Source organism: Mobula hypostoma (genome assembly GCF_963921235.1).
Source record: "Mobula hypostoma chromosome 8 unlocalized genomic scaffold, sMobHyp1.1 SUPER_8_unloc_5, whole genome shotgun sequence".
NCBI classification, from domain to species: domain Eukaryota; kingdom Metazoa; phylum Chordata; class Chondrichthyes; order Myliobatiformes; family Myliobatidae; genus Mobula; species Mobula hypostoma.
Window position 1 is genome coordinate 19179 of NW_026948128.1, and position 25152 is coordinate 44330.

A 25152-nucleotide genomic window follows, 5' to 3' on the forward strand; every position below is an offset into this window, starting at 1 on the left:
GGAAGAGGATAGCCTGTACTGGTGTTGGAGTACTGTTCATAGGCGGGTGGAAGAGGATAGCCTGTACTGGTGTTGGAGTACTGTTCATAGGCGGGTGGAAGAGGATAGCCTGTACTGGTGTTGGAGTACTGTTCATAGGCGGGTGGAAGAAGGTAGCCTCTACTGGTGTTGGAGTACTGTTCATAGGCGGGTGGAAGAGGATAGCCTGTACTGGTGTTGGAGTACTGTTCATAGGCGGGTGGAAGAGGATAGCCTGTACTGGTGTTGGAGTACTGTTCATAGGCGGGTGGAAGAGGATAGCCTGTACTGGTGTTGGATTACTTTTCAGTAGTTCGGTGGAAGAGGATAGCCTGTACTGCTGTTGGAGCACTGCTCATATGCGTATGGAAGAGGATAGCCTGTACAGCTGTTGGAGTACTGTTCATAGTCGGGTGGAAGAGGGGTAGCCTGTATTGGTGATGGATTACATTTCATGCGTGGGTGGAAGAAGATTGCCTGTCCTGGTGTTGGAGTACTGTTCATAGGCATGTGGAAGAAGATAGCCTGTACTGGTGTTGGAGTACTGTTCATAGTCGGGTGGAAGAGGATAGCCTGTACTGCTGTTGGTGTACTTTTCATAGGCGGGTGGAGGAGGATAGTCTGTACTGGGGTTGGAGTACTGTTCATAGGCGGGTGGAATAGGATAGCCTGTACTGGTGTTGGAGTACTGTTCATAGGCGGGTGGAAGAGGATAGCCTGTACTGGTGTTATAATACTGTTCATAGGCGTGTGGAATAGGATAGCCTATACTGGTGTTGGAGTACTGTTCATAGGCGGATGGAAAAGGACAGCATGTAATTGTGTTACCGTACTGTTCATAGGCGGGTGGAAGAAGATAGCCTGTACAGGTGTTGGAGTATTGTTCATAGGCGGGTGGAAGAGGATAGCCTTTACTGGTGTTGGAGTACTGTTCATAGGCGGGTGGAAGAGGATAGCCTGTACTGGTGTTGGAGTACTGTTCATAGGCGTGTGGAAGAGGATAGCCTGTACTGGTGTTGGAGTACTGTTCATAGGCGTGTGGAAGAGGTTAGCCTCTACTGGTGTTGGAGTACTGTTCATAGGCGGGTGGAAGAGGATAGCCTTTACTGGTGTTGGAGTACTGTTCATAGGCGGGTGGAAGAGGATAGCCTGTACTGGTGTTGGAGTACTGTTCATAGGCGTGTGGAAGAGGATAGCCTGTACTGGTGTTGGAGTACTGTTCATAGGCGGGTGGAAGAGGATAGCCTGTACTGGTGTTGGAGTACAGTTCATAGGCGGGTGGAAAAGGACAGCATGTACTCGTGTTACCGTACTGTTCATAGGCGGGTGGAATAGGATAGCCTGTACTGGTGTTGGAGTACTGTTCATAGGCGGCTGGAAGAAAGTAGCCTCTACTGGTGTTGGAATACTGTTCATTGGCGGGTTGATGAGGATAGCCTATCCGGTGTTGGAGAACTGTTCATAGGCGGGTGGAAGAGGATAGCCTGTACTGGTGTTGGAGTACTGTTCATAGGCGTGTGGAAGAGGATAGCCTGTACTGGTGTTGGAGTACTGTTCATAGGCGGGTGGAAGAGGATAGCCTGTACTGGTGTTGGAGTACTGTTCATAGGCGGGTGGAAGAGGATAGCCTGTACTGGTGTTGGAGTACTGTTCATAGGCGTGTGGAAGAGGATAGCCTGTACTGGTGTTGGAGTACTGTTCATAGGCGGGTGGAAGAGGATAGCCTGTACTGGTGTTGGAGTACTGTTCATAGGCGTGTGGAAGAGGATAGCCTGTACTGGTGTTGGAGTACTGTTCATAGGCGGGTGGAAGAGGATAGCCTGTACTGGTGTTGGAGGACTGTTCATAGGCGGGTGGAAGAGGATAGCCTGTACTGGTGTTGGAGTACTGTTCATAGGCGGGTGGAGGAGTATAGCCTGCAGTGGTGTTGGAGGACAGTTCATTGGCCGGTGGAAGAGGATAGACTGTACTATGTTGGAGTACTGTTCATAGTCGGGTGGAAGAGGATAGCCTGTACTGGTGTTGGAGAACTTTTCATAGGCGGGTGGTGGAGGATAGCCTGTACTGGGGTTGGAGTACTGTTCATAGGCGGGTGGAAGAGGATAGCCTGTACTGGTGTTGGAGTACTGTTCATAGGCGGGTGGAATAGGATAGCCTGTACTGGTGTTGGAATACTGTTCATAGGCAGGTGGAAGAGGATAGCCTGTACTGGTGTTGGAGTACTGTTCATAGGCGGGTGGAAGAGGATAGCCTGTACTGGTGTTGGAGTACTGTTCATAGGCGTGTGGAAGAGGATAGCCTGTACTGGTGTTGGAGTACTGTTCATAGGCGGGTGGAAGAGGATAGCCTGTACTGGTGTTGGAGTACTGTTCATAGGCGGGTGGAAGAGGATAGCCGTACTGGTACTGGTGTTGGAGTACTGTTCATAGGCGGGTGGAAGAGGATAGCCTGTACTGGTGTTGGAGTACTGTTCATAGGCGGGTGGAAGAGGATAGCCTGTACTGGTGTTGGAGTACTGTTCATAGGCGGGTGGAAGAGGATAGCCTGTACTGGTGTTGGAGTACTGTTCATAGGCGGGTGGAAGAGGATAGCCTGTACTGGTGTTGGAGTACTGTTCATAGGCGGGTGGAAGAGGATAGCCTGTACTGGTATTGGAGTACTGTTCATAGGTGGGTGGAATAGGGGTGGCCTGTCGAGGTGTTGGATTACATTTCATAGGCGAGTGGAAGAGGATAGCCTGTACTGGTGTTGGAGTACTGTTCATAGGCGGGTGGAAGAGGATAGCCTGTACTGGTGTTGGAGTACTGTTCATAGGCGGGTGGAAGAGGATAGCCTGTACTGGTGTTGGAGTACTGTTCATAGGCGTGTGGAAGTGGATAGCCTGTACTGGTGTTGGAGTACTGTTCATAGGCGGGTGGAAGAGGATAGCCAGTACTGGTGTTGGAGTACTGTTCATAGGCGGGTGGAAGAGGATAGCCTGTACTGGTGTTGGAGTACTGTTCATAGGCGAGTGGAAGAGGATAGCCTGTACTGGTGTTGGAGTACTGTTCATAGGCGTATGGAAGTGGATAGCCTGTACTGCTGTTGGAGTACTGTTCATAGGCGGGTGGAAGAGGGGTAGCCTGTATTGGTGTTGGATTACATTTCATACGTGGGTGGAAGAAGATTGCCTGTCCTGGTGTTGGAGTACTGTTCATAGGCGTGTGGAAGAGGATAACCTGTACTGGTGTTGGAGTACTGTTCATAGGCGGGTGGAAGAGGATAGCCTGTACTGGTGTTGGAGTACTGTTCATAGGCGTGTGGAAGAGGATAGCCTGTACTGGTGTTGGAGTACTGTTCATAGGCGGGTGGAAGAGGATAGCCTGTACTGGTGTTGGAGTACTGTTCATAGGCGGGTGGAAGAGGATAGCCTGTACTGGTGTTGGAGTACTGTTCATAGGCGGGTGGAATAGGATAGCTTGTACTGGTGTTGGAGTACTGTTCATAGGCGGGTGGAAGAGGATAGCCTGTACTGGTGTTGGAGTACAGTTCATAGGCGGGTGGAAAAGGACAGCCTGTACTGGTGTTACTGTACTGTTCATAGGCGGGTGGAAGAGGATAGCCTGTACTGGTGTTGGAGTACTGTTCATAGGCGTGTGGAAGAGGATAGCCTGTACTGGTGTTGGAGTACTGTTCATAGGCGGGTGGAAGAGGATAGCCTGTACTGGTGTTGGAGTACTGTTCATAGGCGTGTGGAATAGGGTAGCCTGTACTGGTGTTGGAGTACTGTTCATAGGCGGGTGGAAGAGGATAGCCTGTACTGGTGTTGGAGTACTGTTCATAGGCGGGTGGAAGAGGATAGCCTGTACTGGTGTTGGAGTACTGTTCATAGGCGTGTGGAAGAGGATAGCCTGTACTGGTGTTGGAGTACTGTTCATAGGCGGGTGGAAGAGGATAGCCTGTACTGGTGTTGGAGTACTGTTCATAGGCGTGTGGAAGAGGATAGCCTGTACTGGTGTTGGAGTACTGTTCATAGGCGGGTGGAAGAGGATAGCCTGTACTGGTGTTGGAGTACTGTTCATAGGCGGGTGGAAGAGGATAGCCTGTACTGGTGTTGGAGTACTGTTCATAGGCGGGTGGAAGAGGATAGCCTGTACTGGTGTTGGAGTACTGTTCATAGGCGGGTGGAAGAGGGTAGCCTGTACTGGTGTTGGAGTACTGTTCATAGGCGGGTGGAAGAGGATAGCCTGTACTGGTGTTGGAGTACTGTTCATAGGCGGGTGGAAGAGGATAGCCTGTACTGGTGTTGGAGTACTGTTCATAGGCGGGTGGAATAGGATAGCCTGTACTGGTGTTGGAGTACTGTTCATAGGCGGGTGGAAGAGGATAGCCTGTACTGGTGTTGGAGTACTGTTCATAGGCGGGTGGAAGAGGATAGCCTGTACTGGTGTTGGAGTACTGTTCATAGGCGTGTGGAAGAGGATAGCCTGTACTGGTGTTGGAGTACTGTTCATAGGCGTGTGGAAGAGGATAGCCTGTACTGGTGTTGGAGTACTGTTCATAGGCGGGTGGAAGAGGATAGCCTGTACTGGTGTTGGAGTACTGTTCATAGGCGGGTGGAAGAGGATAGCCTGTACTGGTGTTGGAGTACTGTTCATAGGCGAGTGGAAGAGGATAGCCTGTACTGGTGTTGGAGTACTGTTCATAGGCGTATGGAAGAGGATAGCCTGTACTGGTGTTGGAGTACTGTTCATAGGCGTGTGGAAGAGGATAGCCTGTACTGGTGTTGGAGTACTGTTCATTGGCGGGTGGAAGAGGATAGCCTGTACTGGTGTTGAGTACTGTTCATAGGCGGGTGGAAGAGGATAGCCTGTACTGGTGTTGGAGTACTTTTCATAGGCGGGTGGAAGAGGATAGCCTGTACTGGGTTGGAGTACTGTTCATAGGCGGGTGGAAGAGGATAGCCTGTACTGGTGTTGGATACTGTTCATAGGCGGGTGGAAGAGGATAGCCTGTACTGGTGTTGGAGTACTGTTCATAGGCGTGTGGAAGAGGATAGCCTGTACTGGTGTTGGAGTACTGTTCATAGGCGGGTGGAAGAGGATAGCCTGTACTGTTGTTGGAGTACTGTTCATAGGCGTGTGGAATAGGGGTAGCCTGTAGTGGTGTTGGATTACATTTCATAGGCGTGTGGAAGAGGATAGCCCGTACTGGTGTTGGAGTTCTGTTCACAGGCGGATGGAAGAGGATAGCCTGTACTGGTGTTGGAGTACTGTTCATTGGCGGGTGGAAGAGGATAGCCTGTAATGGTGTTGGAGTACTGTACATAGTCGGGTGGAAGAGGATAGCCTGTTCTGGTGTTGGAGCACTGCTCATATGTGTATGGAAGAGGATAGCCTGTACTGGTGTTGGAGTACTGTTCATAGGCGGGTGGAAGAGGATAGCCTGTACTGGTGTTGGAGTACTGTTCATAGGCGTGTGGAATAGGATAGCCTGTACTGGTGTTGGAGTACTGTTCATAGGCGGGTGGAAGAGGATAGCCTGTACTGGTGTTGGAGTACTGTTCATAGGCGGGTGGAAGAGGATAGCCTGTACTGGTGTTGGAGTACTGTTCATAGGCGGGTGGAAGAGGATAGCCTGTACTGGTGTTGGAGTACTGTTCATAGGCGTGTGGAAGAGGATAGCCTGTACTGGTGTTGGAGTGCTGTTCATAGGCGGGTGCAAGAGGATAGCCTGTACTGGTGTTGGAGTACTGTTCATAGGCGGGTGGAAGAGGATAGCCTGTACTGGTGTTGGAGTACTGTTCATAGGCGGGTGGAAGAGGATAGCCTGTACTGGTGTTGGAGTACTGTTCATAGGCGGGTGGAAGAGGATAGCCTGTACTGGTGTTGGCGTACTGTTCATAGGCGGGTGGAAGAGGATAGCCTGTACTGGTGTTGGAGTACTGTTCATAGGCGGGTGGAAGAGGATAGCCTGTACTGGTGTTGGAGTACTGTTCATAGGCGGGTGGAAGAGGATAGCCTGTACTGGTGTTGGAGCACTGGTCATAGGCGTGTGGAAGAGGACAGCCTGTACTGGTGTTGGATTACTGTTCATAGGCGTGTGGACGAGGGTAACCTGTACTGGTGTTGGAGTACTGTTCATAGGCGGGTGGAAGAGGATAGCCTGTACTGGTGTTGGAGTACTGTTCATATGCGGGTGGAAGAGGATAGCCTGTACTGGTGTTGGAGTACTGTTCATAGGCGTCTGGAAGTGGATAGCCTGTACTGGTGTTGGAGAACTGTTCATAGGCGGGTGGAAGAGGATAGCCTGTACTGGTGTTGGAGTACTGTTCATAGGCGGGTGGAAGAGGATAGCCTGTACTGGTGTTGGAGTACTGTTCATAGGCGGGTGGAAGAGGATAGCCTGTACTGGTGTTGGAGTACTGTTCATAGGCGTGTGGAAGAGGATAGCCTGTACTGGTGTTGGAGTACTGTTCATAGGCGGGTGGAAGAGGATAGCCTGTACTGGTGTTGGAGTACTGTTCATAGGCGTGTGGAAGAGGATAGCCTGTACTGGTGTTGGAGTACTGTTCATAGGCGGGTGGAAGAAGATAGCCTGTACTGGTGTTGGAGTACTGTTCATAGGCGGGTGGAAGAGGATAGCCTGTACTTGTGTTGGAGTACTGTTCATTGGCGGGTGGAAGAGGATAGCCTGTACTGGTGTTGGAGTACTGTTCATAGGCGGGTGGAAGAGGATAGCCTGTACTGGTGTTGGAGTACAGTTCATAGGCGGGTGGAAGAGGATAGCCTGTACTGGTGTTGGAGTACTGTTCATAGGCGGGTGGAATAGGGTAGCCTGTAGTGGTGTTGGATTACATTTCATAGGCGGGTGGAAGAGGATAGCCTGTACTGGTGTTGGAGTTCTGTTCATAGGCGGCTGGAAGAGGATAGCCTGTACTGGTGTTGGAGTACTGTTCATAGGCGTGTGGAAGTGGATAGCCCGTACTGGTGTAGGAGTACTGTTCATAGGCGGGTGGAAGAGGATAGCCTGTACTGGTGTTGGAGTACTGTTCATAGGCGTGTGGAAGAGGATAGCCTGTACTGGTGTTGGAGTACTGTTCATAGGCGGGTGGAAGAGGATAGCCTGTACTGGTGTTGGAGTACTGTTCATAGGCGGGTGGAAGAGGATAGCCTGTACTGGTGTTGGAGTACTGTTCATAGGCGGGTGGAAGAGGATAGCCTGTACTGGTGTTGGAGTACTGTTCATAGGCGTGTGGAAGAGGATAGCCTGTACTGGTGTTGGAGTACTGTTCATAGGCGTATGGAAGAGGATAGCCTGTACTGGTGTTGGAGCACTGTTCATAGGCGTGTGGAAGAGGATAGACTGTACTGGTGTTCGAGTAGTGTTCATAGGCGGGTGGAGGAGTATAGCCTGCACTGGTGTTGGAGGACAGTTCATGGGCCGGTGGAAGAGGATAGCCTGTACTGGTGTTGGAGTACTGTTCATAGGCGTGTGGAAGAAGATAGCCTGTACTGGTGTTGGAGTACTGTTCATAGGCGGGTGGAAGAGGATAGCCTGTACTGGTGTTGGAGTACTGTTCATAGGCGGGTGGAAGAGGATAGCCTGTACTGGGGTTGGAGTACTGTTCATAGGCGGGTGGAAGAGGATAGCCTGTACTGGTGTTGGAGTACTGTTCATAGGCGGGTGGAATAGGATAGCCTGTACTTGTGTTGGATACTGTTCATAGGCGGGTGGAAGAGGATAGCCTTTACTGGTGTTGGAGTACTGTTCATAGGCGGGTGGAAGAGGATAGCCTGTACTGGTGTTGGAGTACTGTTCATAGGCGGGTGGAAGAGGACAGCCTGTACTGGTGTTGGAGTACAGTTCATAGCCGGGTGGAAAAGGACAGCATGTGCTCGTGTTACCGTACTGTTCATAGGCGTGTGGAATAGGGGTAGCCTGCAGTAGTGTTGCATTATATTTCATAGGCGTGTGCAATAGGATAGCCTGTACTGGTGTTGGAGTACTGTTCATAGGCGGATGGAAGAGGATAGCCTGTACTGGTGTTGGAGTACTGTTCAGAGGCGTGTGCAAGAGGATAGCCTGTACTGGTGTTGGAGTACTGTTCATAGGCGTGTGGAAGAGGATAGCCTGTACTGGTGTTGGAGTACTGTTCATAGGCGGGTGGAAGAGGATAGCCTGTACTGGTGTTGGAGTACTGTTCATAGGCGGGTGGAAGAGGATAGCCTGTACTGGTGTTGGAGCACTGTTCATAGTCGGGTGGAAGAGGATAGCCTGTACTGGTGTTGGAGAACTGTTCATATGCGTATGGAAGAGCATAGCCTGTACTGGTGTTGGATTACATTTCATAGACGGGTGGAAGAAGATAGCCTGTACTGGTGTTGGAGTACTGTTCATTGGCGGGTGGAAGAGGATAGCCTGTACTGGTGTTGGACCACTGTTCATAGGCGGGTGGAAGAGGATAGCCTGTACTGGTGTTGGCGTACTGTTCATAGGCGGGTGGAAGAGGATAGCCTGTACCGGTGTTGGAGTACTTTTCATAGGAGGGTGGAGGAGGATAGCCTGTACTGGTGTTGGAGTACTGTTCATAGGCGGGTGGAAGAGGATAGCCTGTACTGGTGTTGGAGTACTGTTCATAGGCGGGTGGAAGAGGATAGCCTGTACTGGTGTTGGAGTACTGTTCATAGGCGTGTGGAAGAGGATAGCCTGTACTGGTGTTGGAGAACTGTTCATAGGCGGGTGGAAGAGGATAGCCTGTACTGGTATTGGAGTACTGTTCATAGGTGGGTGGAATAGGGGTGGCCTGTAGAGGTGTTGGATTACATTTCATAGGCGAGTGGAAGAGGACAGCCCGTACTGGTGTTGGAGTTCTGTTCATAGGCGGCTGGAAGAGGATAGCCTGTACTGGTGTTGGAGTACTGTTCATAGGCGTGTGGAAGTGGATAGCCTGTACTGGTGTAGGAGTACTGTACATAGGCGGGTGGAAGAGCATAGCCTGTACTGGCGTTGGAGTATTGTTCATAGGCGGGTGGAAGAGAATAGCCTGTAGTGGTGTTGGAGTACTGTTCATAGGCGGGTGGAAGAGGATAGCCTGTACTGGTGTTGGAGTACTGTTCATAGGCGGGTGGAAGAGGATAGCCTGTACTGGTGTTGGAGTACTGTTCATAGGCGGGTGGAAGAGGATAGCCTGTACTGGTGTTGGAGTACTGTTCATAGGCGGGTGGAAGAGGATAGCCTGTACTGGTGTTGGAGTACTGTTCATAGGCGTGTGGAAGAGGATAGCCTGTACTGGTGTTGGAGTACTGTTCATAGGCGGGTGGAAGAGGATAGCCTGTACTGGTGTTGGAGTACTGTTCATAGGCGGGTGGAAGAGGATAGCCTGTACTGGTGTTGGAGTACTGTTCATAGGCGGGTGGAAGAGGATAGCCTGTACTGGTGTTGGAGTACTGTTCATAGGCGGGTGGAAGAGGATAGCCTGTACTGGTGTTGGAGTACTGTTCATAGGCGGGTGGAAGAGGATAGCCTGTACTGGTGTTGGAGTACATTTCATAGGCGGGTGGAAGAGGATAGCCTGTACTGGTGTTGGAGTACTGTTCATAGGCGTGTGGAAGAGGATAGCCTGTACTGGTGTTGGAGTACTGTTCATAGGCGGGTGGAAGAGGATAGCCTGTACTGGTGTTGGAGTACTGTTCATAGGCGTGTGGAAGAGGATAGCCTGTACTGGTGTTGGAGTACTGTTCATAGGCGGGTGGAAGAGGATAGCCTGTACTGGTGTTGGAGTACTGTTCATAGGCGGGTGGAAGAGGATAGCCTGTACTGGTGTTGGAGTACTGTTCATAGGCGGCTGGAAGAGGATAGCCTGTACTGGTGTTGGAGTACTGTTCATAGGCGTGTGGAAGAGGATAGCCTGTACTGGTGTTGGAGTACTGTTCATAGGCGGTGGAAGAGGATAGCCTTTACTGGTGTTGGATTACTGTTCATAGGCGGTTGGAAGAGGATAGCCTGTACTGGTGTTGGAGTACTGTTCAGAGGCGTGTGGAAGAGGATAGCCTGTACTGGTGTTGGAATACTGTTCATAGTCGGGTGGAAGAGGATAGCCTGTACTGGTGTTGGAGCACTGTTCATTGGCGGGTGGAAAAGGATAGCCTGTACTGGTGTTGGAGTACTGTTCATAGGCGGGTGGAAGAGGATAGCCTGTACTGGTGTTGGAGTACTGTTCATAGGCGGGTGGAAGAGGATAGCCTGTACTGGTGTTGGAGTACTGTTCATAGGCGGGTGGAAGAGGATAGCCTGTACTGGTGTTGGAGAACTGTTTATAGGCGGGTGGAAGAGGGGTAGCCTGTAGTGGTGTTGGATTACATTTCATAGGCGGGTGGAAGAAGATAGCCTGTACTGGTGTTGGAGTACTGTTCATAGGCGTGTGGAAGAGGATAGCCTGTACTGGTGTTGGAGTACTGTTCATAGGCGGGTGGAAGAGGATAGCCTGTACTGGTGTTGGAGTACTGTTCATAGGCGGGTGGAAGAGGATAGCCTGTACTGGTGTTGGAGTACTGTTCATAGGCGGGTGGAAGAGGATAGCCTGTACTGGTGTTGGAGTACTGTTCATAGGCGTGTGGAAGAGGATAGCCTGTACTGGTGTTGGAGTACTGTTCATAGGCGTGTGGAAGAGGATAGCCTGTACTGGTGTTGGAGTACTGTTCATAGGCGGGTGGAAGAGGATAGCCTGTACTGGTGTTGGAGTACTGTTCATAGGCGTGTGGAATAGGGGTAGCCTGTACTGGTGTTGGATTACTGTTCATAGGCGTGTGGAAGAGGATAGCCTGTACTGGTGTTGGAGTTCTGTTCATAGGCGGCTGGAAGAGGATAGCCTGTACTGGTGTTGGAGTACTGTTCATAGGCGTGTGGAAGTGGATAGCCTGTACTGGTGTAGCAGTACTGTACATAGGCGGGTGGAAGAGCATAGCCTGTACTGGTGTTGGAGTATTGTTCATAGGCGGGTGGAAGAGAATAGCCTGTAGTGGTGTTGGAGTACTGTTCATAGGCGGGTGGAAGAGGATAGCCTGTACTGGTGTTGGAGTACTGTTCATAGGCGGGTGGAAGAGGATAGCCTGTACTGGTGTTGGAGTACTGTTCATAGTTGGGTGGAAGAGGATAGCCTGTACTGGTGTTGGAGAACTGTTCATAGGCGGGTGGAAGAGGGGTAGCCTGTAGTGGTGTTGGATTACATTTCATAGGCGGGTGGAAGAAGATAGCCTGTACTGGTGTTGGAGTACTGTTCATAGGCGTGTGGAAGAGGATAGCCTGTACTGGTGTTGGAGTACTGTTCATAGGCGAGTGGAAGAGGATAGCCTGTACTGGTGTTGGAGTACTGTTCATAGGCGTGTGGAAGAGGATAGCCTGTACTGGTGTTGGAGTACTGTTCATAGGCGGGTGGAAGAGGATAGCCTGTACTGGTGTTGGAGAACTGTTCATAGGCGGGTGGAAGAGGACAGCCTGTACTGGTGTTGGATTACTGTTCATAGGCGTGTGGACGAGGGTAACCTGTACTGGTGTTGGAGTACTGTTCATAGGCGAGTGGAAGAGGATAGCCTGTACTGGTGTTGGAGTACTGTTCATAGGCGTATGGAAGAGGATAGCCTGTACTGGTGTTGGAGCACTGTTCATAGGCGTGTGGAAGAGGATAGCCTGTACTGGTGTTGGAGTACTGTTCATAGGCGTGTGGAAGAGGATAGCCTGTACTGGTGTTGGCGTACTGTTCATAGGCGGGTGTAAGAGGATAGCCTGTACTCGTTTTGGAGTACTGTTCATAGGCGGGGGGAAGAGGATATCCTGTGCTGGTGTTGGAGTACTGTTCATAGGCGAGTGGAAGAGGATAGCCTGTACTGCTGTTGGAGTACTGTTCATATGCGTATGGAAGAGGATAGCCTGTACTGGTGTTGGAGAACTGTTTATAGGCGGGTGTAAGAGGGGTAGCCTGTACTGGTTTTGGAGTACTGTTCATAGGCGGGGGGAAGAGGATAGCCTGTACTGGTGTTGGAGTACTGTTCATAGGCGTGTGGAAGAGGATAGCCTGTACTGGTGTTGGAGTGCTGTTCATAGGCGGGTGCAAGAGGATAGCCTGTACTGGTGTTGGAGTACTGTTCAGAGGCGTGTGGAAGATGATATTCTGTACTGGTGTTGGAGTACTGTTCATAGTCGGGTGAAATGGGATAGCCTGTACTGGGGTTGGAGTACTGTTCATAGGCGGGTGGAATAGGATAGCCTGTACTGGTGTTGGAGTACTGTTCATAGGTGGGTGGAATAGGATAGCCTGTACTGGTGTTGGAGTACTGTTCATAGGCGTGTAGAATAGGATAGCCTGTACTGGTGTTGGAGTACTGTTCATAGGCGGTGGAAGAGGATAGCCTTTACTGGTGTTGGATTACTGTTCATAGGCGGTTGGAAGAGGATAGCCTGTACTGGTGTTGGAGTACTGTTCATAGGCGTGTGGAAGAGGATAGCCTGTACTGGTGTTGGAGTACTGTTCATAGGCGGGTGGAAGAGGATAGCCTGTACTGGTGTTGGAGTACTGTTCATAGGCGGGTGGAAGAGGATAGCCTGTACTGGTGTTGGACCACTGTTCATAGGTGGGTGGAAGAGGATAGCCTGTACTGGTGTTGACGTACTGTTCATAGGCGAGTGTAAGAGGATAGCCTGTACTGGTTTTCGAGAACTGTTCATAGGCGTGGGGAAGAGGGTAGCCTGTACTGGTGTTGGAGTACTGTTCATAGGCGGGTGGAATAGGGTAGCCTGTAGTGGTGTTGGATTACATTTCATAGGCGGGTGGAAGAGGATAGCCTGTACTGGTGTTGGAGTACTGTTCATAGGCGTGTGGAAGAGGATAGCCTGTACTGGTGTTGGAGTACTGTTCATAGGCGGGTGGAAGAGGATAGCCTGTACTGGTGTTGGAGTACTGTTCATAGGCGGGTGGAAGAGGATAGCCTGTACTGGTGTTGGAGTACTGTTCATAGGCGGGTGGAAGAGGATAGCCTGTACTGGTGTTGGAGTACTGTTCATAGGCGGGTGGAAGAGGATAGCCTGTACTGGTGTTGGAGTACTGTTCATAGGCGTGTGGAAGAGGATAGCCTGTACTGGTGTTGGAGTACTGTTCATAGGCGGGTGGAAGAGGATAGCCTGTACTGGTGTTGGAGTACTGTTCATAGGCGTGTGGAATAGGGGTAGCCTGTAGTGGTGTTGGATTACATTTCATAGGCGTGTGGAAGAGGATAGCCTGTACTGGTGTTGGAGTTCTGTTCACAGGCGGCTGGAAGAGGATAGCCTGTACTGGTGTTGGAGTACTGTTCATAGGCGTGTGCAAGTGGATAGCCCGTACTGGTGTAGGAGTACTGTACATAGTGGGGTGGAAGAGGATAGCTTGTTCTGGTGTTGGAGTACTGTTCATAGGCGGGTGGAAGAGGATAGCCAGTACTGGTGTTGGAGTACTGTTCATAGGCGGGTGGAAGAGGATAGCCTGTACTGGTGTTGGAGTACTGTTCATAGGCGGGTGGAAGAGGATAGCCTGTACTGGTGTTGGAGTACTGTTCATAGGCAGGTGGAAGAGGATAGCCTGTACTGGTGTTGGAGTACTGTTCATAGGCAGGTGGAAGAGGATAGCCTGTACTGGTGTTGGATTACATTTCATAGGCGGGTGGAAGAAGATAGCCTGTACTGGTGTTGGAGTACTGTTCATAGGCGTGTGGAAGAGGATAGCCTGTACTGGTGTTGGAGTACTGTTCATAGGCGGGTGGAAGAGGATAGCCTGTACTGGTGTTGGAGTACTGTTCATAGGCGGGTGGAAGAAGATAGCCTGTACTGGTGTTGGAGTACTGTTCATAGTCGGGTGGAAGAGGATAGCCTGTACTGCTGTTGGTGTACTTTTCATAGGCGGGTAGAGGAGGATAGCCTGTACTGGGGTTGGAGTACTGTTCATAGGCGGGTGGAATAGGATAGCCTTTGCTGGTGTTGGAGTACTGTTCATAGGCGGGTGGAAGAGGATAGCCTGTACTGGTGTTGGAGTACTGTTCATAGGCGGGTGGAAGAGGATAGCCTGTACTGGTGTTGGAGTACTGTTCATAGGCGGGTGGAAGAGGATAGCCTGTACTGGTGTTGGAGTACTGTTCATAGGCGTGTGGAAGAGGATAGCCTGTATTGGTGTTGGAATACTGTTCATTGGCGCGTTGATGAGTATAGCCTATCCGGTGTTGGAGTACTGTTCAAAGGCGGGTGGAAGAGGATAGCCTGTACTGGTGTAGGAGCACTGTACATAGGCGGGTGTAATAGGATACCCTGTACTGGTGTTGGAGTACTGTTAATAGGCGGGAGGAAGAGGATAGCCTGTACTCGTGCTGGAGTACTGTCCCTAAGCGGGTGGAAGAGGATAGGCTGTACTGGTGTTGGAGTACTGTTCATAGGCGGATGGAAGAGGATAGCCTGTATTGGTGCTGGAGTACTGTTCATAGGCGTTTGGAAGAGGATAGCCTGTACTGGTGTTGGAGTACTGTTCAGAGGCGTGTGGAAGAGGATAGCCTGTACTGGTGTTGGAATACTGTTCATAGGCAGGTGGAAGAGGATAGCCTGTACTGGTGTTGGATACTGTTCATATGCGTGTGGACGAGAGGATAACCTGTACTGGTGTTGCAGTACTGTTCATAGTCGGGTGGAAGAGGATAGCCTGTACTGGTGTTGAAGTACGTTTCATAGGCGGGTGGAGGAGGATAGCCTGTACTGGTGTTGGAGTACAGTTCATAGCCGGGTGGAAAAGGACAGCATGTACTCGTGTTACCATACTGTTCATAGGCGGGTGGAAGATAATAGCCTGTACTGGTGTTGGTGTACTGTTCATAGGCGGGTGGAAGAGGACAGCCTGTACTGGTGTTGGAGTACAGTTCATAGCCGGGTGGAAAAGGACAGCATGTACTCGTGTTACTGTATTGTTCATAGGCGGATGGAAGAGGATAGCCTGTACTGGTGTTGGAGTACTGTTCATAGGCGTATGGAAGAGGATAGCCTGTACTGGTGTTGGAGTACTGTTCATAGGCGGGTGGAAGAGGATAGCCTGTACTGGTATTGGAGTACTGTTCATAGGCGTGTGGAGGAGGATAGCCTGTACTGGTGTTGGAGTACTGTTCATAGGCGGGTGCAAGAGGATAGCCTGTACTGGTGTTGGAGTACTGTTCATAGGCGTGTGGAAGAGGATAGCCTGTACTGGTGTTGGAGTACTGTTCATAGGCGGGTGGAAGAGGATAGCCTGTACTGGTGTTGGAGTACTGTTCATAGGCGGGTGGAAGAGGATAGCCTGTACTGGTGTTGGAGTACTGTTCATAGGCGGGTGGAAGAGGATAGCCTGTACTGGTGTTGGAGTACTGTTCATAGGCGGGTGGAAGAGGATAGCCTGTACTGGTGTTGGAGTACTGTTCATAGGCGGGTGGAAGAGGATAGCCTGTACTGGTGTTGGAGTACTGTTCATAGGCGGGTGGAAGAGGATAGCCTGTACTGGTGTTGGAGTACTGTTCATAGGCGTGTGGAAGAGGATAGCCTGTACTGGTGTTGGAGTACTGTTCATAGGCGGCTGGAAGAAGGTAGCCTCTACTGGTGTTGGAGTACTGTTCATAGGCGTGTGGAAGAGGATAGCCTGTACTGGTATTGGAGTTCTGTTCATAGGCGTGTGGAAGAGGATAGCCTGTACTGGTGTGGGAGTGCTTTTCATAGGCGGGTGGAAGAGGATAGCCTAACTGGTGTTGGAGAACTGTTCATAGGCGGGTGGAAGAGGATAGCCTGTACTGTTGTTGGAGTACTGTTCATAGGCGTGTGGAATAGGGGTAGCCTGTAGTGGTGTTGGATTACATTTCATAGGCGGGTGGAAGAGGATAGCCTGTACTGGTGTTGGAGTTCTGTTCATAGGCGGCTGGAAGAGGATAGCCTGTACTGGTGTTGGAGTACTGTTCATAGGCGTGTGGAAGTGGATAGCCCGTACTGGTGTAGGAGTACTGTACATAGTGGGGTGGAAGAGGATAGCTTGTTCTGGTGTTGGAGTACTGTTCATAGGCGGGTGGAAGAGGATAGCCAGTACTGGTGTTGGAGTGCTGTTCATTGGCGGGTGGAAGAGGATAGCCTGTACTGGTGTTGGAGTACTGTTCATATGCGTATGGAAGAGGATAGCCTGTACTGCTGTTGGAGTACTGTTCATAGGCGGGTGGAAGAGGGGTAGCCTGTATTGGTGTTGGATTACATTTCATGCGTGGGTGGAAGAAGATTGCCTGTCCTGGTGTTGGAGCACTGTTCATAGGCGGGTGGAAGAGGATAGCCTGTAGTGGTGTTGGAGTACTGTTCATAGGCGTGTGGAAGAGGATAGCCTGTAGTGGTGTTGGAGTACTGTTCATAGGCGTGTGGAAGAAGATAGCCTGTACTGGTGTTGGAGTACTGTTCATAGGCGGGTGGAAGAGGATAGCCTGTACTGGTGTTGGAGTACTGTTCATAGGCGGGTGGAAGAGGATAGCCTGTACTGGTGTTGGAGTACTGTTCATAGGCGGGTGGAAGAGGATAGCCTGTACTGGTGTTGGAGTTCTGTTCATAGGCGGGTGGAAGAGGATAGCCTGTACTGGTGTTGGAGTTCTGTTCATAGGCGGGTGGAAGAGGATAGCCTGTACTGGTGTTGGAGTACTGTTCATAGGCGGGTGGAAGAGGATAGCCTGTACTGGTGTTGGAGTACTGTTCATAGGCGGGTGGAAGAGGATAGCCTGTACTGGTGTTGGAGTACTGTTCATAGGCGTGTGGAATAGGGGTAGCCTGTAGTGGTGTTGGATTACATTTCATAGGCGGGTGGAAGAGGATAGCCTGTACTGGTGTTGGAGTACTGTTCATAGGCGGCTGGAAGAGGATAGCCTGTACTGGTGTTGGAGTACTGTTCATAGGCGTGTGGAAGTGGATAGCCCGTACTGGTGTAGGAGTACTGTACATAGCGGGAGTAATAGGATAGCCTGTACTGGTGTTGGAGTACTGTTCATAGGCGTGTGGAAGAGGATAGCCTGTACTGGTGTTGGAGTACTGTTCATAGGCGGGTGGAAGAGGATAGCCTGTACTGGTGTTGGAGAACTGTTCATAGGCGGGTGGAAGAGGATAGCCTGTACTGGTGTTGGAGTACTGTTCATAGGCGGGTGGAAGAGGATAGCCTGTACTGGTGTTGGAGTACTGTTCATAGGCGTGTGGAATAGGGGTAGCCTGTAGTGGTGTTGGATTACATTTCATAGGCGGGTGGAAGAGGATAGCCTGTACTGGTGTTGGAGTTCTGTTCATAGGCGGGTGGAAGAGGATAGCCTGTACTGGTGTTGGAGTACTGTTCATAGGCGTGTGGAAGAGGATAGCCTGTACTGGTGTTGGAGTACTGTTCATAGGCGGGTGGAAGAGGATAGCCTGTACTGGTGTTGGAGCACTGTTCATAGGCGTGTGGAAGAGGATAGACTGTACTGGTGTTCGAGTAGTGTTCATAGGCGGGTGGAGGAGTATAGCCTGCACTGGTGTTGGAGGACAGTTCATGGGCCGGTGGAAGAGGATAGACTGTACTGATGTTGGAGTACTGTTCATAGGCGTGTGGAAGAAGATAGCCTGTACTGGTGTTGGAGTACTGTTCATAGTCGGGTGTAAGAGGATAGCCTGTACTGGTGTTGGAGTACTTTTCATAGGCGGGTGGAGGAGGATAGCCTGTACTGGGGTTGGAGTACTGTTCATAGGCGGGTGGAAGAGGATAGCCTGTACTGGTGTTGGAGTACTGTTCATAGGCGGGTGGAATAGGATAGCCTGTACTGGTGTTGGAGTACTGTTCATAGGCGGGTGGAAGAGGATAGCCTTTGCTTGTGTTGGAGTACTGTTCATAGGCGGGTGGAAGAGGATAGGCTGTACTGGTGTTAGAGTACTGTTCATAGGCGGGTGGAAGAGGACAGCCTGTACTGGTGTTGGAGTACAGTTCATAGCCGGGTGGAAAAGGACAGCATGTGCTCGTGTTACCGTACTGTTCATAGGCAGGTGGAAGAGGATAGCCTAACTGGTGTTGGAGAACTGTTCATAGGCGGGTGGAAGAGGATAGCCTGTACTGTTGTTGGAGTACTGTTCATAGGCGTGTGGAATAGGGGTAGCCTGTAGTGGTGTTGGATTACATTTCATAGGCGTGTGGAATAGGATAGCCTGTACTGGTGTTGGAGTACTGTTCATAGGCGGATGGAAGAGGATAGCCTGTATTGGTGCTGGAGTACTGTTCATAGGCGTTTGGAAGAGGATAGCCTGTACTGGTGTTGGAGTACTGTTCAGAGGCGTGTGGAAGAGGATAGCCTGTACTGGTGTTGGAGTACTGTTCATAGGCGGGTGGAAGAGGATAGCCTGTACTGGTGTTGGAGTACTGTTCATAGGCGGGTGGAAGAGGATAGCCTGTACTGGTGTTGGAGTACTGTTCATATGCGTATGGAAGAGGATAGCCTGTACTGGTGTTGGATTACATTTCATAGGCGGGTGGAAGAAGATAGCCTGTACTGGTGTTGGAGTACTGTTCATAGGCGGGTGGAAGAGGATAGCCTGTACTGGTGTTGGAGTACTGTTCATAGGCGGGTGGAAGAGGATAGCCTGTACTGGTGTTGGAGTACTGTTCATAGGCGGGTGGAAGAGGATAGCCTGTACTGGTGTTGGAGTACTGTTCATAGGCGGGTGGAAGAGGATAGCCTGTACTGGTGTTGGAGTACTGTTCATAGGCGGGTGGAAGAGGATAGCCTGTACTGGTGTTGGAGTACTGTTCATAGGCGGGTGGAAGAGGATAGCCTGTACTGGTGTTGGAGAACTGTTCATAGGCGTGTGGAACAGGATAGCCTGTACTGGTGTTGGAGAACTGTTCATAGGCGGGTGGAAGAAGATAGCCTGTACTGGTGTTGGAGTACTGTTCATAGGCGGGTGGAAGAGGATAGCCTGTACTGGTGTTGGAGTACTGTTCATAGGCGGGTGGAAGAGGATAGCCTGTACTGGTGTTGGAGTACTGTTCATAGGCGTGTGGAATAGGGGTAGCCTGTAGTAGTGTTGGATTACATTTCATAGGCGTGTGGAAGAGGATAGCCTGTACTGGTGTTGGAGTTCTGTTCACAGGCGGCTGGAAGAGGATAGCCTGTACTGGTGTTGGAGTACTGTTCATAGTGGGGTGGAAGAGGATAGCTTGTTCTGGTGTTGGAGTACTGTTCATAGGCGGGTGGAAGAGGATAGCCTGTACTGGTGTTGGAGTACTGTTCATAGGCGGGTGGAAGAGGATAGCCTGTACTGGTGTTGGATTACATTTCATAGGCGGGTGGAAGAAGATAGCCTGTACTGGTGTTGGAGTACTGTTCATAGGCGTGTGGAAGAGGATAGCCTGTACTGGTGTTGGAGTACTGTTCATAGGCGGGTGGAAGAGGATAGCCTGTAGTGGTGTTGGAGTACTGTTCATAGGCGTGTGGAAGAAGATAGCCTGTACTGGTGTTGGAGTACTGTTCATAGTCGGGTGGAAGAGGATAGCCTGTACTGGTGTTGGAGTACTTTTCATAGGCGGGTGGAGGAGGATAGCCTGTACTGGGGTTGGAGTACTGTTCATAGGCGGGTGGAAGAGGATAGCCTGTACTGGTGTTGGAGTACTTTTCATAGTCGGGTGGAAGAGGATAGCCTGTACTGCTGTTGGAGCACTGCTCATATGCGTATGGAAGAGGATAGCCTGTACTGCTGTTGGAGTACTGTTCATAGGCGGGTGGAAGAGGGGTAGCCTGTATTGGTGTTGGATTACATTTCATACGTGAGTGGAAGAAGATTGCCTGTCCTGGTGTTGGAGTACTGTTCATAGGCGTGTGGAAGAGGATAACCTGTACTGGTGTTGGAGCACTGTTCATAGGCGGGTGGAAGAGGATAGCCTGTAGTGGTGTTGGAGTACTGTTCATAGGCGTGTGGAAGAAGATAGCCTGTACTGGTGTTGGAGTACTGTTCATAGGCGTGTGGAATAGGATAGCCTGTACTGGTGTTGGAGTACTGTTCATAGGCGGGTGGAATAGGATAGCCTGTACTGGTGTTGGAGTACTGTTCATAGGTGGGTGGAATAGGATAGCCTGTACTGGTGTTGGAGTACTGTTCATAGGCAGTTGGAAGAGGATAGCCTGTACTGGTGTTGGAGTACTGTTCATAGGCGGGTGGAAGAGGATAGCCTGTACTGGTGTTGGAGTACTGTTCATAGGCGTGTGGAAGAGGATAGCCTGTACTGGTGTTGGAATACTGTTCATAGGCGGGTGGAAGAGGATAGCCTAACTGGTGTTGGAGAACTGTTCATAGGCGGGTGGAAGAGGATAGCCTGTACTGTTGTTGGAGTACTGTTCATAGGCGTGTGGAATAGGGGTAGCCTGTAGTAGTGTTGGATTACATTTCATAGGCGTGTGGAAGAGGATAGCCTGTACTGGTGTTGGAGTACTGTTCATAGGCGGGTGGAAGAGGATAGCCTGTACTGGTGTTGGAGTACTGTTCATAGGCGTTTGGAAGAGGATAGCCTGTACTGGTGTTGGAGTACTGTTCAGAGGCGTGTGGAAGAGGATAGCCTGTACTGGTGTTGGAATACTGTTCATAGGCGGGTGGAAGAGGATAGCCTGTACTGGTGTTGGAGTACTGTTCATAGGCGGGTGGAAGAGGATAGCCTGTGCTGGTGTTGGAGAACTGTTCATATGCGTATGGAAGAGCATAGCCTGTACTGGTGTTGGATTACATTTCATAGGCGGGTGGAAGAAGATAGCCTGTACTGGTGTTGGAGCACTGTTCATTGGCGGGTGGAAAAGGATAGCCTGTACTGGTGTTGGACCACTGTTCATAGGCGGGTGGAAGAGGATAGCCTGTACTGGTGTTGGCGTACTGTTCATAGTCGGGTGGAAGAGGATAGCCTGTACTGGTGTTGGAGTACTGTTCATAGGCGGGTGGAAGAGGATAGCCTGTACTGGTGTTGGAGTACTGTTCATAGGCGGGTGGAAGAGGATAGCCTGTACTGGTGTTGGAGTACTGTTCATAGGCGGGTGGAAGAGGATAGCCTGTAATGGTGTTGGAGTACTGTTCATAGGCGTGTGGAAGAGGATAGCCTGTACTGGTGTTGGAGTGCTTTTCATAGGCGGGTGGAAGAGGATAGCCTAACTGGTGTTGGAGTACTGTTCATAGGCGTGTGGAATAGGGGTAGCCTGTAGTAGTGTTGGATTACATTTCATAGGCGTGTGGTAGAGGATAGCCTGTACTGGTGTTGGAGTACTGTTCATAGGCGGATGGAAGAGGATAGCCTGTTCTGTTGTTGGAGCACTGCTCATATGCGTATGGAAGAGGATAGCCTGTACTGCTGTTGGAGTACTGTTCATAGGCGGGTGGAAGAGGGGTAGCCTGTATTGGTGTTGGATTACATTTCATACGTGGGTGGAAGAAGATTGCCTGTCCTGGTGTTGGAGTACTGTTCATAGGCGTGTGGAAGAGGATGACCTGTACTGGTGTTGGAGCACTGTTCATAGGCGGGTGGAAGAGGATAGCCTGTAGTGGTGTTGGAGTGCTGTTCATAGGCGTGTGGAAGAAGATAGCCTGTACTGGTGTTGGAGTACTGTTCATAGGCGGGTGGAAGAGGATAGCCTGTACTGGTGTTGGAGTACTGTTCATAGGCGGGTGGAGGAGGATAGCCTGTACTGGTGTTGGAGTACTGTTCATAGGCGGGTGGAAGAGTATAGCCTGTACTGGTGTTGGAGTACTTTTCATAGTCGGGTGGAAGAGGATAGCCTGTACTGCTGTTGGAGAACTGTTCATATGCGTATGGAAGAGGATAGCCTGTACTGGTGTTGGAGTACTGTTCATAGGCGGGTGGAAGAGGGGTAGCCTGTAGTGGTGTTGGATTACATTTCATAGGCGGGTGGAAGAAGATAGCCTGTACTGGTGTTGGCGTACTGTTCATAGGCGAGTGGAAGAGGATAGCCTGTACTGGTGTTGGAGTACTGTTCATAGGCGTGTGGAAGAGGATAGCCTGTACTGGTGTTGGAGTACTGTTCATAGGCGGGTGGAATAGGATAGCCTGTACTGGTGTTGGAGTACTGTTCATAGGTGGGTGGAAGAGGATAGCCTGTACTGGTGTTGGAGTACTGTTCATAGGCGTGTGGAATAGGATAGCCTGTACTGGTGTTGGAGTACTGTTCATAGGCGGGTGGAAGAGGATAGCCTTTACTGGTGTTGGAGTACTGTTCATAGGCGGTTGGAAGAGGATAGCCTGTACTGGTGTTGGAGTACTGTTCATAGGCGGGTGGAAGAGGATAGCCTGTACTGGTGTTGGAGTACTGTTCATAGGCGTGTGGAAGAGGATAGCCTGTACTGGTGTTGGAATACTGTTCATAGGCGGGTGGAAGAGGATAGCCTGTACTGGTGTTGGAGTACTGTTCATAGGCGTGTGGAAGAGGATAGCCTGTACTGGTGTTGGAGTACTGTTCATAGGCGGGTGGAAGAGGATAGCCTGTACTGGTGTTGGAGCACTGTTCATAGGCGGGTGGAAAAGGATAGCCTGTACTGGTGTTGGACCACTGTTCATAGGCGGGTGGAAGAGGATAGCCTGTACTGGTGTTGACGTACTGTTCATAGGCGAGTGGAAGAGGATAGCCTGTACTGGTGTTGGAGAACTGTTCATAGGCGGGTGGAAGAGGATAGCCTGTACTGGTGTTGGAGTACTGTTCATAGGCGTGTGGAAGAGGATAGCCTGTACTGGTGTTGGAGTACTGTTCATAGGCGGGTGGAAGAGGATAGCCTGTACTGGTGTTGGAGTACTGTTCATAGGCGGGTGGAATAGGATAGCCTGTACTGGTGTTGGAGTACTGTTCATAGGCGGGTGGAAGAGGACAGCCTGTACTGGTGTTGGAGTACTGTTCATATACGTTTGGAAGAGGATAGCCTGTACTGGTGTTGGAGTACTGTTCAGAGGCGTGTGGAAGAGGATAGCCTGTACTGGTATTGGAGTACTGTTCATAGGCGGGTGGAGGAGGATAGCCTGTACTGGTGTTGGAGTACTGTTCATAGGCGGGTGGAAGAGGATAGCCTGTACTGGTGTTGGAGTACTGTTCATAGGCGGGTGGAAGAGGATAGCCTGTACTGGTGTTGGAGTACTGTTCATAGGCGGGTGGAAGAGGATAGCCTGTACTGGTGTTGGAGTACTGTTCATAGGCGTGTGGAAGAGGATAGCCTGTACTGGTGTTGGAGTACCTTTCATAGGCGGGTGGAAGAGGATAGCCTGTACTGCTGTTGGAGAACTGTTCATATGCGTATGGAAGAGGATAGCCTGTACTGGTGTTGGAGAACTGTTTATAGGCGGGTGGAAGAGGGGTAGCCTGTAGTGGTGTTGGATTACATTTCATAGGCGGGTGGAAGAAGATAGCCTGTACTGGTGTTGGAGTACTGTTCATAGGCGGGTGGAATAGGATAGCCTGTACTGGTGTTGGAGTACTGTTCATAGGCGGGTGGAAGAGGATAGCCTTTGCTGGTGTTGGAGTACTGGTTATAGGCGGGTGGAAGAGGATAGGCTGTACTGGTGTTGGAGTACAGTTCATAGCCGGGTGGAAAAGGACAGCATGTACTCGTGTTACCGTACTGTTCATAGGCAGGTGGAAGAGGATAGCCTGTACTGGTGTTGGAGTACTGTTCATAGGCGGCTGGAAGAAGGTAGCCTCTACTGGTGTTGGAGTACTGTTCATAGGCGTGTGGAAGAGGATAGCCTGTACTGGTATTGGAGTTCTGTTCATAGGCGTGTGGAAGAGGATAGCCTGTACTGGTGTTGGAGTGCTTTTCATAGGCGGGTGGAAGAGGATAGCCTGTACTGTTGTTGGAGTACTGTTCATAGGCGTGTGGAATAGGGGTAGCCTGTAGTAGTGTTGGATTACATTTCATAGGCGTGTGGAAGAGGATAGCCTGTACTGGTGTTGGAGTACTGTTCATAGGCGGGTGGAAGAGGATAGCCTGTACTGGTGTTGGAGTACTGTTCATAGGCGGGTGGAAGAGGATAGCCTGTACTGGTGTTGGAGTACTGTTCATAGGCGGGTGGAAGAGGATAGCCTGTACTGGTGTTGGAGTACTGTTCATGGGCGGGTGGAAGAAGAAAGCCTGTACTGGTGTTGGAGTACTGTTCGTAGGCGGGTGGAAGAGGATAGCCTGTACTGGTGTTGGAGTACTGTTCATATGCGGGTGGAAGAGGATAGCCTGTACTGGTGTTGGAGTACTGTTCATGGGCGTGTGGAAGAGGATAGTCTGTACTGGTGTTGGATTACTGTTCATAGGCGGGTGGATGGAACGAAATGAGCTCGTTTTGGTGTTATCGTTGTTTTTATTTTAAAGTGTCTTTTATGTTCTGTGTTGTTGTGCTGAAGGTTGTTAATTGGAAACTACTTTACTCAGAGGCTGGTGGCTGTGTGGAATGAGCTTCCAGCAGAAGTTTCCGTGGCAGGTTCAATGTTGTGGTTTAAAGTGAAATTGGGTAGGTATATGGACAGGAAAGGAATTGAGGGTTATGAGCTGATTGCAGGTCGGTGGGACTCGGTGAGAGTAAGAGTTCGGCACGGACTGGAAGGGCCGAGATGGCCAGTTTCCGTACTGTAATTGTTATATGGTTGTGGACATGCCATGTTGGTTCTGGAATGTCTGGTAACACTTGCGCGCCCCTTGCGATCCTTGGACTGTGTTGGTTGTTGACACAAACGACACACGTCACTGTCTGTTTCCGTGGACACGTGATTAATAAATCTGAAACTGAATTTGAATCGCTCTGCTGCTCCCACTCCCCTGCCCTCTATTGCCCAGATCAGGGGTAGGCAACCTTTTTGCCTCTGTGGGCCGGATCGCGTATTTATGAGCGGACGGTGGGCCAGATAAATGCCATAAAAAACTTGAAATATGGGAATTATCCATTTAAATACATCTAGTTATGTTTTGCCTCAAGTTGATGAATAACGCAAGCTGGAAAATCATTTGTCATTAACCAAGGATACCAATTAGTAATCAAAGAACTCTGTTTAGTTTTTCTGTCCCACCATTGCTGGTGCCCCATCCGTTGTGATGCCAATTAGCTCCGACACATTAAATTTC